Source organism: Schistocerca gregaria, chromosome X, assembly GCF_023897955.1.
Source record: "Schistocerca gregaria isolate iqSchGreg1 chromosome X, iqSchGreg1.2, whole genome shotgun sequence".
Lineage (NCBI taxonomy): Eukaryota > Metazoa > Arthropoda > Insecta > Orthoptera > Acrididae > Schistocerca > Schistocerca gregaria.
In genome coordinates this window covers 508,199,849-508,215,906 of record NC_064931.1, presented here as the reverse complement: position 1 = coordinate 508,215,906, position 16,058 = coordinate 508,199,849, and the positions used below count along the sequence as shown (strand labels likewise).

The window sequence follows — 16,058 nt, the reverse complement described above, 5'->3', positions numbered from 1 at the left end:
CCAGAGACAATTTGAAATTAGGAACTGTTGTCCAGAAACGAATGAATGTAAATGTAACAACGAAGTGCGAATATAGCACTAATTATGTGAGAAAGTCTATAGGAACAGTTACCCAGCTCTGTACCAAACACAAGGGGCACATCAAATACAGGAATCTATAGTTTTTTTTACGAATAAACACAATATTTTGTTTGAGCAGACACCGAGTCTAGCACATACTTTACGCAACTGGAACTCAATCATTAACAGGCTGTGCAAATTGGAATGTGTGCAACAACTTTAACAGAAATGTATCATTCCCGTTGAGCACTCTACATCTAAATCCACGCTCTACAAACCGATGTGTGAAGTGGATGATGGGGATAATTTCCACTGTACCAGCTGCTAGGTTTCTTCCCGTTTACTGCTTAAACTCCTCTTTTCGCTATTCGATCCCCATGGCAGCGAAACACAGGGGTTGCAGTATATTTCAAGATTCGTCACCTAAAGCAGGTTCTAGAATTTTTCTAACTACGTTTTCACGAGATAGTTGCTCATGTCTTCAAGCGTTTTCCAGTTTTTTTCATCTTCTCCATGACTCTCTCCCACACTTAAAAAAAAAACCTTGCGACTATCCGTGCTGCCTTTTTATGTATACGTTAAATATATCCTGTTTATTCTATTTGGTACTGGTCCTACACACTAAAGCAATATTCTAGGATGGGTCGCACGAGTGTTCTGTGAGCAACCTTCTTTGTGGACTGATTGTATTTCTCTAGAATTCTACGAATGAATCAATGTCTGTCACCTGTTTTACGTAGGATCGAGTCTACATAGCGGTCCATTTCATATCCCTACAAGTTATTACACCCAGGTATTGGTACGAGGTACCCGATTCCAACTGTTACTCCCTAATATTATAGTAGTAGGCTACTACGGTTTATAGTATTGTGAAGTGTAAAATTTTATATTTCAGACCACTTAATGCAAGCTGCTGTCCTTTGCACCACTTTGAAATGTTATCAAGGTCCTAATGGATATTTGCGTAGCCTTTTTTTTAGCCATTATTGCATTACAAACAACGAAATCGTCTGCGGAACGTCTGAGGTTTCTACTAATGCAGTGCGTGGAAGAGGACGCTTGACAACACCTAGAACTGCATAACAGTAAGTTCTGTATCATACGTCATGAGGGATACACAGGCGCTTGCGAGCGAAATTTCATCGCTGGCGCCAACGTAATTTCCGTTCGCAGTGGCCACTACTACCAACTGTTACACCTTTTTGATTCCGTTACTTCTCCGAGAAGCTGTTGCTTTGCTGACGAGGGAAACGGTCGTTTTTGCCGACAGATAGGATGCTAATAGTGTCTTAACGCGACAGGTGACTGAGAAATGATTATACAACGACTGAGAGCTGAATTTTAAACGAAAAAGAGATTTAAAATTCACTGTCGACCTGCTGACGATGATAAAAGTTAAAGTAGACACATTTTCTAGTGATTTTATTTATCTGCACAACTTACACAAGCCGTTACATTTACAACTGGACCACTAAACAGCTAACACCGGGTACGGTCAGCTACAGGCTTTCCATCTAACGGCTGCAGGGGCAACAAAAATTTGATTTTCAATATTTCATACTGTTGTTGATCAAATTTAAAATTTTAAAATGATGTCATAACTTTTTCATTAAGAGCTATAATATTTATGCTGAAGGGTTAAGGTAATAAGGCAAGTATTACAGTTAGAAACTGTGTATGTGCCTTGAGGGGGGGTAACCCACGCTGCTCAAATTACCCAGACTATAATCATCCAGTATTTAATAATTAGAGCACTTAGTGACTTGCGACAAATCTCACACATAATTTCAAACTTTTAAGGAATATTTCCTCACTGAATCCCCCTCCCCCTGACCCCAAGAAAATAATGAAAGGAAACAAGTTTATTGGCTTACTACATTTTCAGCGTTCATACAGTAAAACTGCAGCATCGCGCATGATGTTTCAGTTTCACAACACATTTTGCAGACAATGTACACATGTATCACTGAACATACCTGCAAAATTACATCATATTATCTTTCTGGATATGTGACGTTTTATATGTAGGAGTTCGATATCTTAAAAAACCCGGGGGGGGGGGGGGGAGTTTACTGGTTTGTTCTACACAGCGTCTTCCCAGCTTCTAAGCATTCAAGACGTAGTTGCACAAAGTAGTATCGCACTCGTTCCAACAACTCAGGTGTCGTACGAACAGTGGTCGTGGTTTGCCTGCTCTACAATGTATACGATTCCATCTAACAAACGATGATTCGTAGATTACCGTATTCCACTGGCAGAGTTATGTCACAGCTGGTTTGACTTCGTAATTTTCCATTGATTTGTTCCCAGACTAGTGTTCTTGATCTCAAACTGATACATCTACTCATCTATATCATCCCTAGAACGTTTTGTTATCACCGAATCACCCTGCGTATGGAGAACTTTCTGTTTGTTTCTAAGAAAATGACTTCCAGGGACAACGACATGTAAACGGTGTGGGTGGTATACCTACTTACAGGTTGGATGGTTGGCTGGCTGGTTGATTTGGGAGAGGAGACCAGGCAACGACGTCATCGGTCCCATCGGGTTAGGGAAGGATGGAGAAGGAAGTCGGCCGCGCCCTTTCAAAGGAATCATTGTGGCATTTGCCTGAAGCGATTTAGGGAAATCACGCAAAATCTAAATAAGGATTGCTAGACGCGGGTATGTACCGTCGTCCTCCCGAGTAATAGTCCAGTGTGCTAACCACTGCGCCACCTCGCTCGGTATAATTCACGTTCGTGGACAAACGGAGATATGTCGCCCTTCTAAAATACAGCCCTTTACTGAGTCCGGAGAATTCAAGCTACTCCAAGGGAGGATTTAACGTACCCCAACAAGGAAAGCACTCAACGGGTCACTGACATTGGTCATAAATGATGCTCTAGTACGACACGGTTCTCTAGCGTTTCCGAGAACAGAAGTTTATGTTTTAAAAGTTTTTCTAAGACATACGTACGGACCAGCTGTCGAGAAGCGGCGATAACGGACTATAACAAAGATTCTCGACGTCAGCGAGCACACCAGAGATAGACGCGATTGAGCAACAAACATTACAAAAATTCAATTACTTAGTTCCGAACTACGTAGATACACAAATTCCCAATTCATCTGCCGACTTAATCTATCGAGTCCTAATAGTGAACTCTCCCAGACACCTCTCGTCTGTCAAATATCCACGGACGTCATGGGCACAAGTCTGCAGAAACACTGACGAGTCGGTGTTGGCTACAAAAGTCTGAGACGATTGAGGTGCTGCAGTCTCAGAAACACTGTCAGTACCTGAAAGGAAATTTAAACTAAAACTGATACCGAATACTGTTTGTAACTCCTGCAACTAGGTAGACATTTCCCGCTACTTTCTTTGTGACGAATCTACACGCATTTGGAGTTAGACAAGGGACAAGTTGGCACTGATAACAAGGACGACTCCTCAAGAAACTGATATCACGACTCTGCTGCGACAAGACTGGAAATTCTTGTCTCCTGCTGAGTGCCACAGCTACATTTGGTTGCTCGGACAGTGCGTCTACTTCACGCTGAAGACAGTACATCACTGTGTACTGGACTACCTTCAGCAACACTGGATACTGAAAGGGCAACTTCATAAGAGATATATTGTAACTTTTCAAAACTATCTGTGAATAGCACTAGCAGACGACTGATCTAGATCACGTATTAAATGTCTGTCTAATTTCCTAACGAATGCCCTGCAACAGCTGAAGACCCGTAAATAAGGAATATATTTTATCTACGTCATGTGTTCTTCCTTTATTTAGATCTTACGTACCGCCCTAAATTACTTTACTTTGGTACTCAGGTATGTAATTTATCCTTGCATCCATCTATCCAAGGATGATGGAGAGGACGTCTTGGAAAACATGGCAGTGTGTGCTTTCTTTAATGTTTTTGTTTAAAAAACGGCAAACTCAGCTGAAATAGAAACAACGCGACGAGCTAAAGAGACAGACTAGAAGTTTGCCCTTACTGCGTTCAAATCACGCCATTATCTTTTTTTCCTAAGATTCCACGTAACACTTGTTTCCTTCGGAAAGGTACAATAATAATAGTTATCACTGTGGTACATTAATGGCGAAGTATAATCGAGGTGTAACAAGGAATCGTGATGAAATAAACATTCATTTATTGACACATTCATGCGCCTGTCACAAATACAGTGTACGCTATTTAAAGCAGGTACAGCTCCGTATGATTTCACTATTATACGCGCAAATGTAAATTTCCTCACGATTCCTTATTATAATGTACTCTGTGTATGTGCGTATCGCAGTGAAGTCATACCGGGCAGTAGCAGTGCTGAATAATGTACACTGTATTTGCGATACATGCGTGACTGTATCGGTAAGTAAATATCCATTTCATCAGCATTACTTAGTGTTATAATGAAATGTATACTGTATTTTACGATTCCTAATTATGCCTCGCCAAAAGTGTTCCACTATGACGATCAGTAATGTGTTTGTTGTTGTTGTTCCTTTCCGAACAAACGTGATTCGGTGTTTGATGGAAGATTAGAAAAAATCACGGCACTGGATCGCAGTACGGGCAGACTTACAGTCTGCTGCATTAGTTGGATGGCTGGTGCTCTCGTATGGCATTCAACAGGTTCGTAAAACTTTGATCGTCGGATTCTCGAAAACGCTTCAGAAGTACATCGTACTAGACCAGTATTTGTTACATCTAGGTATGCACTACAACCGAGCACAAGATGAGCAAATTCGGTGAGCCGTTGGATGCACGCTCGCATTGTTAGTAACTATCACAGTTACCAACAATGCGAGCGTGCATCCAACGTGTTCCGCGCGATCGTAGTGCCGGATAAGGCGAGCGACATGGTGATGCCCAGACTCTTTCGGAGCAGAGGGGTTTAATCCTCGTCCAGATGTCCTGATTTAGATTTTAGGATATTTGTTGTGAACGCCGTGATGATTCCTTCGACACTGCAACGACTGGTTTCGTACCCATCTGTGTAATCAGTGTCTGGCGACATGGACAACCAAAGGACGTTAAACTTTAAGCTTCCTTGTTCATGTTCATGCATAACATAGCTTTTGGGACGGCGTTAGTGTGTCGGCATCAGTGCATTATTTTCCGATGGTGCTGGAACTGTACTGTGCACGCTGCAGAAATCACGGAGTCGAACCTAACAAGGTTATTTTACTGACGTCTAATTCAGTACTGCTGAATTCTGAAAACTGCAGCATTTTGAACTCGTGACACTTTTGAGGGCTCTGTGTTTAACTGAAGTGATAAAACGTAAAGCTGTCCTCAGTTGTAAGATTGGTTGCACAGCACAGTGCTTTACTAGCCGTGGTCCTGTTGTAGGTGGCATGTTGTTGCTCTCCGCAGACCTTTAATCTTTCTTACACAGCCATTTAAAAGGCGAGTAGTCAGTTTTCAAATTAACAAATCACTTCCAGGGGTGGAAGTGCCGAAAAATTAGAATGGTAGTCTGACACGGACCCATTCAGCAAAAACCCTATTACGCCGATAGTCTCCTTACAACTTCGAATATTTGGTACCTGAGGATCTTTTCTTCGAAAATAGCTCTGAGGAGAGGATGTGGCAACCTGGACCCCTTCTGATCTGTTAATGAAGTAAGCAGAAATGACATATTTTGATCTGTTCGTAACATCAAGGAGCGAAATTGTGTCCACCAAGACAGAAATCTCATTCCGACGATTTATCCGATTAATAAATAGTGCTACTGTTTCTTCCGAAATAAAAGATCTATCCAGTAGGTTAAAGCACGCTGGCTGTTTGACAGGAGACAGGCGGCGCGAAGTCACAGCTGTTTGTAAAGACAGTTTTGCGCGCGCGTCTTTCAAGCCAGGAGTGCAAAGCACAGATATCCTTCGGAAAGCAGTCGCTGATTTGATTCAGTTATTTCTCTATAATTTTGCTGAAAAGCAACGACCTTACGACAGCTAAATAAAATTGGAAACCGTCAGCTACTCTGGAAATTGTTCAATCAGTTACAACTAAAGTTTCTCAGTACAAAATCATAACGTCTGTGGTACAGACACCAACAACGCTATCGCAATTCCGCAGAATCGGTATGGACCAGGAGTCCCACATTTTCGTCTGATGTCATAGGGTTCACATTACTTTGACAATACGTGAACTGGCATAAAGTTTTGTGTTAAACGTAGATTATATCTACTAAAATATTTGCTTCCATAATGCTCTGCACTGAACTCTAACTTAATGACGAACTGAATAGTACAGTACACTCACTACTCCAAATTACTGGACTCCTGCCGAAGACATTCAGAAAATGTCATTCATGATTCAGGAGCCACTTTAAAGTACAGGTCGAAAGTCGCAATTTTTCTGGTCTGAACAAACCTAATCCACCGAATTCGCAGATTTTTATTTTCTTTCATTGTTATCTCGGAAAATGAGATCTCTCCGATATCAGTGCAAAATTTATTGAGGTATTACACACAGCCGAGGATCGTGAAAGGATCTGTTTCGTGTCAGTTTGCGTAGGGATGCGCTGGAAAATCTGCGACTGCAAGTCCAGCAGCTTTTGGCCACAACTCTTTATCCTGGTTTATGGTATAGTTGGAGAGAAATTCATCCGCCTGCTAGTTACAGCTGAGAAATCCCTGGCTGCACTGGAGAACCACGAACTGTCAGATCACGCAAACACAGCATCTCGGTCGAGACCAAACTGGCTTACTTCCCAGAAAAGCGACGAACTGGAAGAGATGCCGTAACGGAAAGAAGGCACTGGCAGCAGAAGGGAGCGGCGAGCAGACCGCTACGTACCTCGGAGCTGTAGCACCTCACTCGTCAACGTCGGCGTCGCAGGACAGACTGCGCTGCTGAGGGCCGCTCCGCAAGGGTAACTGCGAGCGACGGCCTTGACGCCAGCGCCTCTGCCGGCCGAGAGCCCCACTACGCCACCTGCCCTTCCTCACTGTGGGCTGCGGAGCGCCGGTTCTGCCCAGCCGTCCGTGGAAATCTCCTCGCTCGCCTTGATTAATTTGCGTACGATGGCTCTTACCTTTCGTAAATGGACCCCACAGTTATCCGTATACTCTATCCGCTGTAGGAAGAAATATTAGGAAAATCCTCAATTTTTTCCGTCTGTTCTGCATCTACAAAAATATTACGCAAATCACCGTGAATAGCACGGCACAGAGTAATTAGAATGGTACCCCATGTTGGGGTTTTTTCCCATTCCAGTTGCTCACGAAGCACGGGAAGAATGGCTGTTTATTGAGTCTGTGCTTGACAAACTGGTGTAACCCCCTCTTCAAGGGCCCCTATGGGAGGGGAGTGAATAATGGGTCGTATGAATAAAAAAAGAATATTCTTCGGAGAAGATTGTCAGAGCAAAAGAACATTCTCTGAGAAGGTTCTCAGTTTGTCGTGAATAAAAAATTCGAAGCATGTTCTCCGTTGAGGGTGTTCCTTCTTGCTGCCTCCCCTCCTTGAGAAGGCTCTCAGTTTGTGTCGTCTGCCGTGTCCGGCACAGAACACACGCGTAATGTTACATTCCATCCGACTCGCTCAAACAGGCAAAGTATCCAGTGTACAAATATAGAATTGATAGCAGTGTGTTCTCGAAGAGTTGCACTACGTTTCGATTTTACTTTTATGTGCGGCGACAAATTATAAATACTATTACGAGCAGTTTACGAAAATGTATTTTCTTGCGATGTTACCGACTTCTCGACTTGTGGGAAACTTTTCTGTTATTGAAGTTAGGTGATCACATTATGCGAACGAAATCTTCAGATTACATGACCTTTTCATCTACTCCAAACCGGAACTCTGTGAGTTTTCTAACACAAGGTAATTTTGGTTAAATACTAAGCATATTTGTCCGCTCGCACGTCAAGTGCATAAGCTGGTCGCTCCTGCTGTTCGTTACGACAAACATCGTTAGGTTTGTAATAAATCAGGTATTCATTTTTCTGATCCGCCAACTTATTTCTAAGATAACAAAATATAAGATTTATGGTTTGAGAAAACACGATGTTGAACATTTGAAAATGTCAGTGACACTGTTGTCTGGTATATACTGTCTCATCGTGCATCAGACTGAAAACTTGGGTCTGCTAAATAGAAACAATTTTTTTAAAAAATTTTCACTTTATTCGAAAGATCTCTCCCTCTTTCATGATTTTCGGGAAGAAAGTTAGCCATGCAAAATAATGTTTCTATTGTTAAACCTGTATAAACTTCTATGGTTTCTCTCTTCAGTATTTCTACGGGCTATGTATACTTTTTTCCTTCTAAGTAAGACAAATTCTGCCATTTTTACCAAAAAAAAGCTCGGTAAAAATTAAGCTTAGCAGAACTCATTCAGCTCGAAGTATGCTACAGAGTTCACTCCAAAAAATGGAGAATGTTCTCCGTTTGTGAGGAGCTCCTCTAGTTTTTCTTCGTACAGAATCGGAGAATGTTCTTTGTTTTGAGCAATTTCCCCACCCTTTTACTAATGCTGAGAACATCCTCGGGTGAAGTGTATTCTAGAACTCGCTTTATTCGTGCTAACCTGAGAATATTCTCTGAAATTTAGAGTATAAAGTATATTCTCCGTTTTATAAACACGACCCAAGGTCTCTAGATTCTTCTCGAATCTTTTTAAGTAGGCTTTCACTGGATAATTTTCAAAATTTCAACGACACTCTCCTGTGGGTCCTGCAAAACCGTGTCCATCGCACACGATCATTGGACCCGTTAGTCCTATTTGGTACGGATTCTACACACTTTAGTATGAGACGCACATGTGATTCGTAAGCAGTCTCCTTTGTAAACTGGCCGTATTTTCCCAGTGCCCGGCAAATGATCGGAAGTGCAACCTGCTTTATTTACAACTGAGGTTCTGTGATCGATCCATTTCCTATTCCAGAATATATCCAGGTATTTGTACGACTCTACTCATTGAAATTGTCATCCATTTATGTTACGGACATAGGATATTTGTTTTCTGCTTTTTGTGAAGTTTATCATGTTACGTTCCTGAACATTTGAAACAAGTCGCCTACCTTTGCACCACTTTGAAATTTTATCAGGAGCTTGCCGGATATTTGTACAGTTTTGTTTTCAGATGATTCAGATTAATTATAGTGAACTGCATCATTTGAAAACAGCCGGACGTCACTACACTGCTCTGGAAAACTCAAGGACGAGACAGATAAAGTAGCAGAAGATAATAACAACTCGGTGAAAATGAATGAAAGTACAGGAGCATACTACCTTAGGTCTCCCAGCCGTGCACAGAAAGTGGGACGTCACATGGCGTGAGGGCAGCGTGACTAAAAGCCCCAGTGGAGCTGGCACCGTAACACGAGCCAGCTGAAGGAACGGGAAAAGACAGTGTGTGTTGTTAATCAGTGAGCAGTTACGGTGCGCTGTGGTGGTGTCCTTTATTAGAAAATGACCCGGAGACAACATTTGGACGACTTCATATGGGGGAGAATCATAGCGAAGCAGCTCAGGAGTATGGTATTGCTCACATCGTTATTTCACATGCACGGGGAGCATTACGAACCACAGGCACTACTGTCGGAAGGAGAGAAGGTGGCCGTCCACTATGAACTACAGCAGTAGATGACCACTCCAGAGAGCAACAGGCAAGAAAGGTCCCACGTCGAACTGCAGGTAAAACTGCGACGACGTTTAACAAGACTGCAAGGCACACAATATCACGCTCCACTTTGGCACGGCCACTGCACGAGGGTGGTCTCTCTGCTCAATGAGCAGTGGGTTATTAGCATAGAGTGTAAATATCTATGAAAGGAGCATAGCGTACTGCGCATGTTCTGTTGAGAGCACACACTGAGAACAAACCGGGCTATTCACGCGATAATTGGACGTCGTTGCTTGTCTGCAATTTGTGGTAACAGTGAAACTTTAATATTAAACGTATCCACCTGCTTTTACATGCCTTTCCATACGTTTTAGTAGCAATAACAGACATGGTGCAGTATTGTTGCCGGTGGTAACAGTGAAACTTTAATATTACGCGTATCCACCTGCTTTTACATGCGTTCCTACACGTTTTAGTAGTAATAACAGCCATGGTGCAGTATTGTTGAGGGTGGTAACAGTGAAACTTTAATATTACGCGTATCCACCTGCTTTTACATGCCTTCCTACACGTTTTAGTAGTAATAACACCCATAGTGCAATATTGTTGCCGGCCGGTGTGCCCGAGCGGTTCTAGGCGCTTCAGTCTGGAACCGCGCGTCCGCTATGGTCGCAGGTTCGAATCTTGCCTCGAGCACGGATGTGTGTGATGTTTTTAGGTTATTTAGGTTTAAGTAGTTCTAAGTTCTAGGGGACTGATGACGTCAGAAGTTAAGTCCCATAGTGCCCAGAGCCAGAGCAGTATTGTTGTTGCTACGGATGTGAAGAGAAGTACGTGAAAGGAGGACCAGTTACTTTTCATAGGTACATACAACAAATCTCTAATAGTGAATATCATATTGATGTGAGACGCTACATATGTTTAAAAATATCGAGACGAGGTGTTACAATGTCGTGTATTGTACAGCAAATTTCTGCGATTTTTTTTTCTTTTTGCCCTTATGTTTATGAGAGAAATGCTAGATAAATTTGCTAGTGCGTTTAAGCTTCCAGTCAGTGTTTGCAAATTCGTGCTATATTCATCTGCAGATAAAGTTTATATAAGACAGTGTGATTAATTTCCTCCTGTTTATTCAGGTCCTCAAACCCTTGTGTGTATCTAAGTACTTCTGCATGAGACAGTTTCCTACATTATACAATTTTCGTTTCGTAGTTTCACGAAAGATGAACAGAGTCAAAATATGACTGCACGAAATAAAAAGAAAGAATTTCGTCGCTACAAAATATTCAAAAGTGTGCTCTAAACACTCTCTGAAGAATATAGCTATGATACTGTGGCGAAAAAGCTCAATACCCTTGCTCTTCATAGTTTTAAAACTATTTCAGTTCCAGGTATAAAATTGTTCAGATGTCTATAAAACGCACATACAAAGTTTCAGGATACTTCTGAAGGCGATTTACCTGTTCAAGCGAAGTAATAACACTCAAAATACGCTAAGCACTATACGACATAACGTGCGCCGTCCCAATACCATGTGACTTGATCAGCAGGAAATGTTGCGGACGATTTCTCGTTCTGCGCATCCGAATGCTCTCTCCATAGATACACTCCTGGAAATTGAAATAAGAACACCGTGAATTCATTGTCCCAGGGAAGGGGAAAATTTATTGACACATTCCTCGGGTCAGATACATCACATGATCACACTGACACAACCACAGGCACATAGACACAGGCAACAGAGCATGCACAATGTCGGCACTAGTACAGTGTATATCCACCTTTCGCAGCAATGCAGGCTGCTATTCTCCCATGGAGACGATCGTAGAGATGCTGGATGTAGTCCTGTGAAACGGCTTGCCATGCCATTTCCACCTGGCGCCTCAGTTGGACCAGCGTTCGTGCTGGACGTGCAGACCGCTTGAGACGACGCTTCATCCAGTCCCAAACATACTCAATGGGGGACAGATCCGGAGATCTTGCTGGCCAGGGTAGTTGACTTACACCTTCTAGAGCACGTTGGGTGGCACGGAATACATGCGGACGTGCATTGTCCTGTTGGAACAGCAAGTTCCCTTGCCGGTCTAGGAATGGTAGAACGATGGGTTCGATGACGGTTTGGATATACCGTGCACTATTCAGTGTCCCCTCGACGATCACCAGAGGTGTACGGCCAGTGTAGGAGATCGCTCCCCACACCATGATGCCGGGTGTTGGCCCTGTGTGCCTCGGTTGTATGCAGTCCTGATTGTGGCACTCACATACACGGCGCCAAACACGCATACGACCATCATTGGCACCAAGGCAGAAGCGACTCTCATCGCTGAAGACGACACGTCTCCATTCGTCCCTCCATTCACGCCTGTAGCGACACCACTGGAGGCGGGCTGCACGATGTTGGGGCGTGAGCGGAAGACGGCCTAACGGTGTGTGGGACCGTAGCCCAGCTTCATGGAGACGGTTGCGAATGGTCCTCGCCGATACCCCAGAAGCAACAGTGCCCCTAATTCGCTGGGAAATGGCGGTGCGGTCCCCTACGGCACTGCGTAGGATCCTACGGTCTCGGCGTGCATCCGTGCGTCGCTGCGGTCCGGTCCCAGGTCGACGGGCACGTGCACCTTCCGCCGACCACTGGCGACAACATCGATGTACTGTGGAGACCTCACGCCCCACGTGTTGAGCAATTCGGCGGTACGTCCACCCGGCCTCCCGCATGCCCACTATACGCCCTCGCTCAAAGTCCGTCAACTGCACATCCGGTTCACGTCCAAGCTGTCGCGGCATGCTACCAGTGTTAAAGACTGCGATGGAGCTCCGTATGCCACGGCAAACTGGCTGACACTGACGGCGGCGGTGCACAAATGCTGCGCAGCTAGCGCCATTCGACGGCCAACACCGCGGTTCCTGGTGTGTCCGCTGTGCCGTGTGTGTGATCATTGCTTGTACAGCTGTCTCGCAGTGTCCGGAGCAAGTATGGTGGGTCTGACACACCGGTGTCAATGTGTTCTTTTTTCCATTTCCAGGAGTGTATCTATACTCTATAGTAGCTAGCCGGGGAGCGGGTCACCTGGTGCAGTGTCGTCCAATTTGCCTACGTCAGGGGTAGCTGAAAGACAGGGGTCCATTGGTCTCTGTGTAACAAGCCTGCAGCTACGCAGCTAGGAAATTTTCCTAATGTAAACAAACCCACAGCTACTTGCCCTCGCCTCCTTATGTAAACAATTACGTCACTGTTGTGTTTTCTTGAAGTCTAATTTAAGACTCTAATGCAAACAGACCACTCACTTGGTTATGACCCCACTATAAGTAAACAATTACCTCGCTTGGACATGGCCTTTATGCACTTACGAATGCTCTTTCTAATACAAACAATGACATCACTATAATGTTTATAGAAGTGTAATTTACACGATCAGGCAGAATATTATGATCAGTTACCTAATAGCCGGAATGTCCACCTTTGACACGGATAACAGTGACAGCGCGTCGTGGTCTGGAAGCATTGAGGCATTTGTACGTCGCTGGAGGGAGTTGGCACCACATCTGCACACACAGGTCACCTAATTCCTGCAAATTCCGGGGAGGAGGGCGATGAGATCTGACGCCACATTCAATCACATCCCAGATGTGTTCGATAGGGCTCAGATCTGGCCAGATGGAGGGCAAGCACATCAATTGGAACTCGTCACTGTGTTCCTCGAACCACTCCATCACACTCCTGAACTTGTGACATAATGCGTTATCTTGCCGAAAAATGAAATTGCCGTCGGGAAACATAATCGTCATGAAGCGGTGTACGTGGCCTGCAACCAGAATACAATACTCCTTGGTCGTCATGGTGCCTGGCACGAGCTCCACTACCCCCATGGACGCCCATGTGGATGAATGTTTCCCACAGTGTAATGGAGCCGCCACCAGATTGTCTCTGTTCACCAGTATCGCCATCAGACAATGCAATGCTCTGCCACTGCACTATCGTCCAATGCCGATAGCCACTTGCCCATTTCAGTTGAACTTGCCATGTAGTGGTGTTAACATTGGCAAATGCATGGGTCGTCGACTGCGGAGGCCCATCATTAGGAGTGTTCGGTGCACTGTGTGTCCAACGCACTTGTACCGTGCCCAGCAAATAAGTCTGATGTTAGTTTCGCTACAGTTCGCCGCCTGTCCTGTTTTACCAGTCTACACAGCATACGGCATCCAACATCTGTTCAAATGGTTCAAATGGCTCTGAGCACTAGGGGACTTAACATTTGAGGTCATCAGTCCCCTAGAACATAGAACTACTGAAACCTAACTAACCTAAGGACATCACACACATCCATTCCCGAGGCAGGATTCGAACCTGCGACCGTAGCAGTCGCGCGGTTTCGGACTACAGCGCCTAGAACCGCATGGCCACCGCGGCCGGCTCCGACATCTGCAACCACGAAGTCTGGACGTGATTTCACGTTAGTTTCGTCACATGTTGAAGACACTCGCCATGGCACTTCTCGAACACCCGACATGTCGTGGGGTTCCCGAAATGCTCGTGCCAAGCCTAAAGGCCAATCAAAATCAGCCCTCGGTCAAACTCAGATAGACGCAGCATCTTCCCCATTCTACACATGGACAGCACCCTCACTGCTAGTGCATGCACCGTAAATGTGTCTGACTAGCAGTCATTCCTCACCAGGTGACGCTCCTATCGCCTGTTTATATCGACACTAGGTCGGTGGTCATATGTTCTTGCTGATCAACGAATGACCCTAATGTTAAAAAAAAATGTTCTTTCAAATTGCCACCTCTTCTCTCCCCTCTCTATTTCATCCCTGTCCCCAATCTTGTTTTCCTATTGGCTGAAAAAATGGGGGGAAATTCAAATAAGCATTATCCTATAGGCTGAACGACAGTACTGTGTGTTACATATAATTCATTACCCAGTTAGCTTATCGTTATAATTTATGTCATCCTTTTCTTAATTACTATAAATTATGTTATTCCACTTATGTTAATTAATATAAATTATGATCTACAATCAAAGAACATGGTTGCCTACATTTCTGTCGCTCTTTTATTAATTACTATTACTAATAGTTCAGAAAAGCACGTCAGGCACTTTGGTATTCCAGTATATGACCACCCTCCATTTCTATATTTACAGTCTTGGGATAATCAGATATAGTTTGGGGCAATTCATTTATAATTCTTTGCAATTTTGGCGATTTTTTCTCAGTATTCTAAATATCCACTTTTCTATATTGTCATCCAGAGACACGTGTAAATACGAAGCTTTAAATGTTTAAACAATTTCCACAGTGTATTATTTTTAAAAAAATAACACTCTTGCTACAAACCAATTCTTTTTTTCACTGAAAGGAACGTGTCCCTGCACTGTTAGGATTCTACACACACTATGATATCACTATGAGGCTGTCTTACGTGAGCCTGACACTATAAGATTATAGCACACTTGGAAAAAACGAAAGGAAATTTAAAAAAAATCCATGTAAGAGGGTTTTTGCAGATATGTACGTGCACACACTGCGGGTCACACGCAAGACGTCGCTAATATCCCACATTTACATTATTTTCCACACTGATGCAGCTTCAGACATAGACCGCTGTCGTTTGTAATAACAGGACTGGAATGGGAGAAGTATGCACTTTGCTTAAAACAAGGAAAAGTGCGGGAGGTTATCTTCCATCGTCTGCTTCTTTATTGGAGGTTTTTCCAGAATGAGATGTTATTAAAACTCCAGCATCCTGAAATACTATTGTTACCTATATAGAGCTATACACACCCTTTCTTCGCAAATTTTAAGCGAGCAAAACTCCAGGTACAGTAACGACAGAGGGACTGCATTGACCACCGTCAAGGTCACAGATCTCCAATACGCGATCTAGTTGGGCTTTCCCTCGCCGGTTAAACATATCTTTTATTACCCCTAAGTCTCGAAAAAATGTTGTTTTTTAAACAGCTCGTTTACTTACTTTTCGTTGCGAAGATGGAACTTGTGCTAGTACCATCATTTAACATCTGTACCTGTCCCATTTACGAACAGCATGTAGAAAGAATGTCTGTCGGTAAGCCTCTGTATTAGCTCCTATTTCCTCCTTGGATACATTTCGTGAGAAGTATGTGGGTGGAAATAATACGTTGCTCGACTCTTCTTGGGACGTAAGTTCTAGAAATTTTAACAGCAAACCTCTCCGTGATACACACTACCTCTCTTGCAGCGACTGCCACTGGAGTTTGTGTCGGCCTCTGTGACCGAGCGGTTCTAGGCGCTTCAGTCCGGAACCGCGCTGCTGCTACGGTCGCAGCTTCGCATCCTGCCTCGGGCATGGATGTGTGTGATGTCTTTACGTTAGTTAGATTTACGTAGTTCTAAGTTTTAGGGGGCTGATGACCTCAAAAGTTAAGTCCCATAGTGCTCAGAGCCAT

The 16,058-nt window shown here is 43.8% G+C and overlaps 1 protein-coding gene across 3 annotated transcripts in view; it reads right to left on the bottom strand.

The window, feature by feature from the left end:
- LOC126298001 (elongation of very long chain fatty acids protein AAEL008004) overlaps positions 1-6,935 on the bottom strand; it is a 282,289-nt gene extending 275,354 nt beyond the window's left edge. For 2 of the 3 annotated variants that reach the window (XM_049989320.1, XM_049989318.1), the window contains exon 1: positions 6,856-6,921. The gene's annotated coding sequence lies outside the window, so the exon portion shown is untranslated. Of the gene's footprint in view, positions 1-6,855 lie in introns of all 3 variants that reach the window. The other variant, XM_049989319.1, reaches the window with a different exon arrangement.
- Between the last annotated feature and the right edge of the window lie 9,123 nt (positions 6,936-16,058).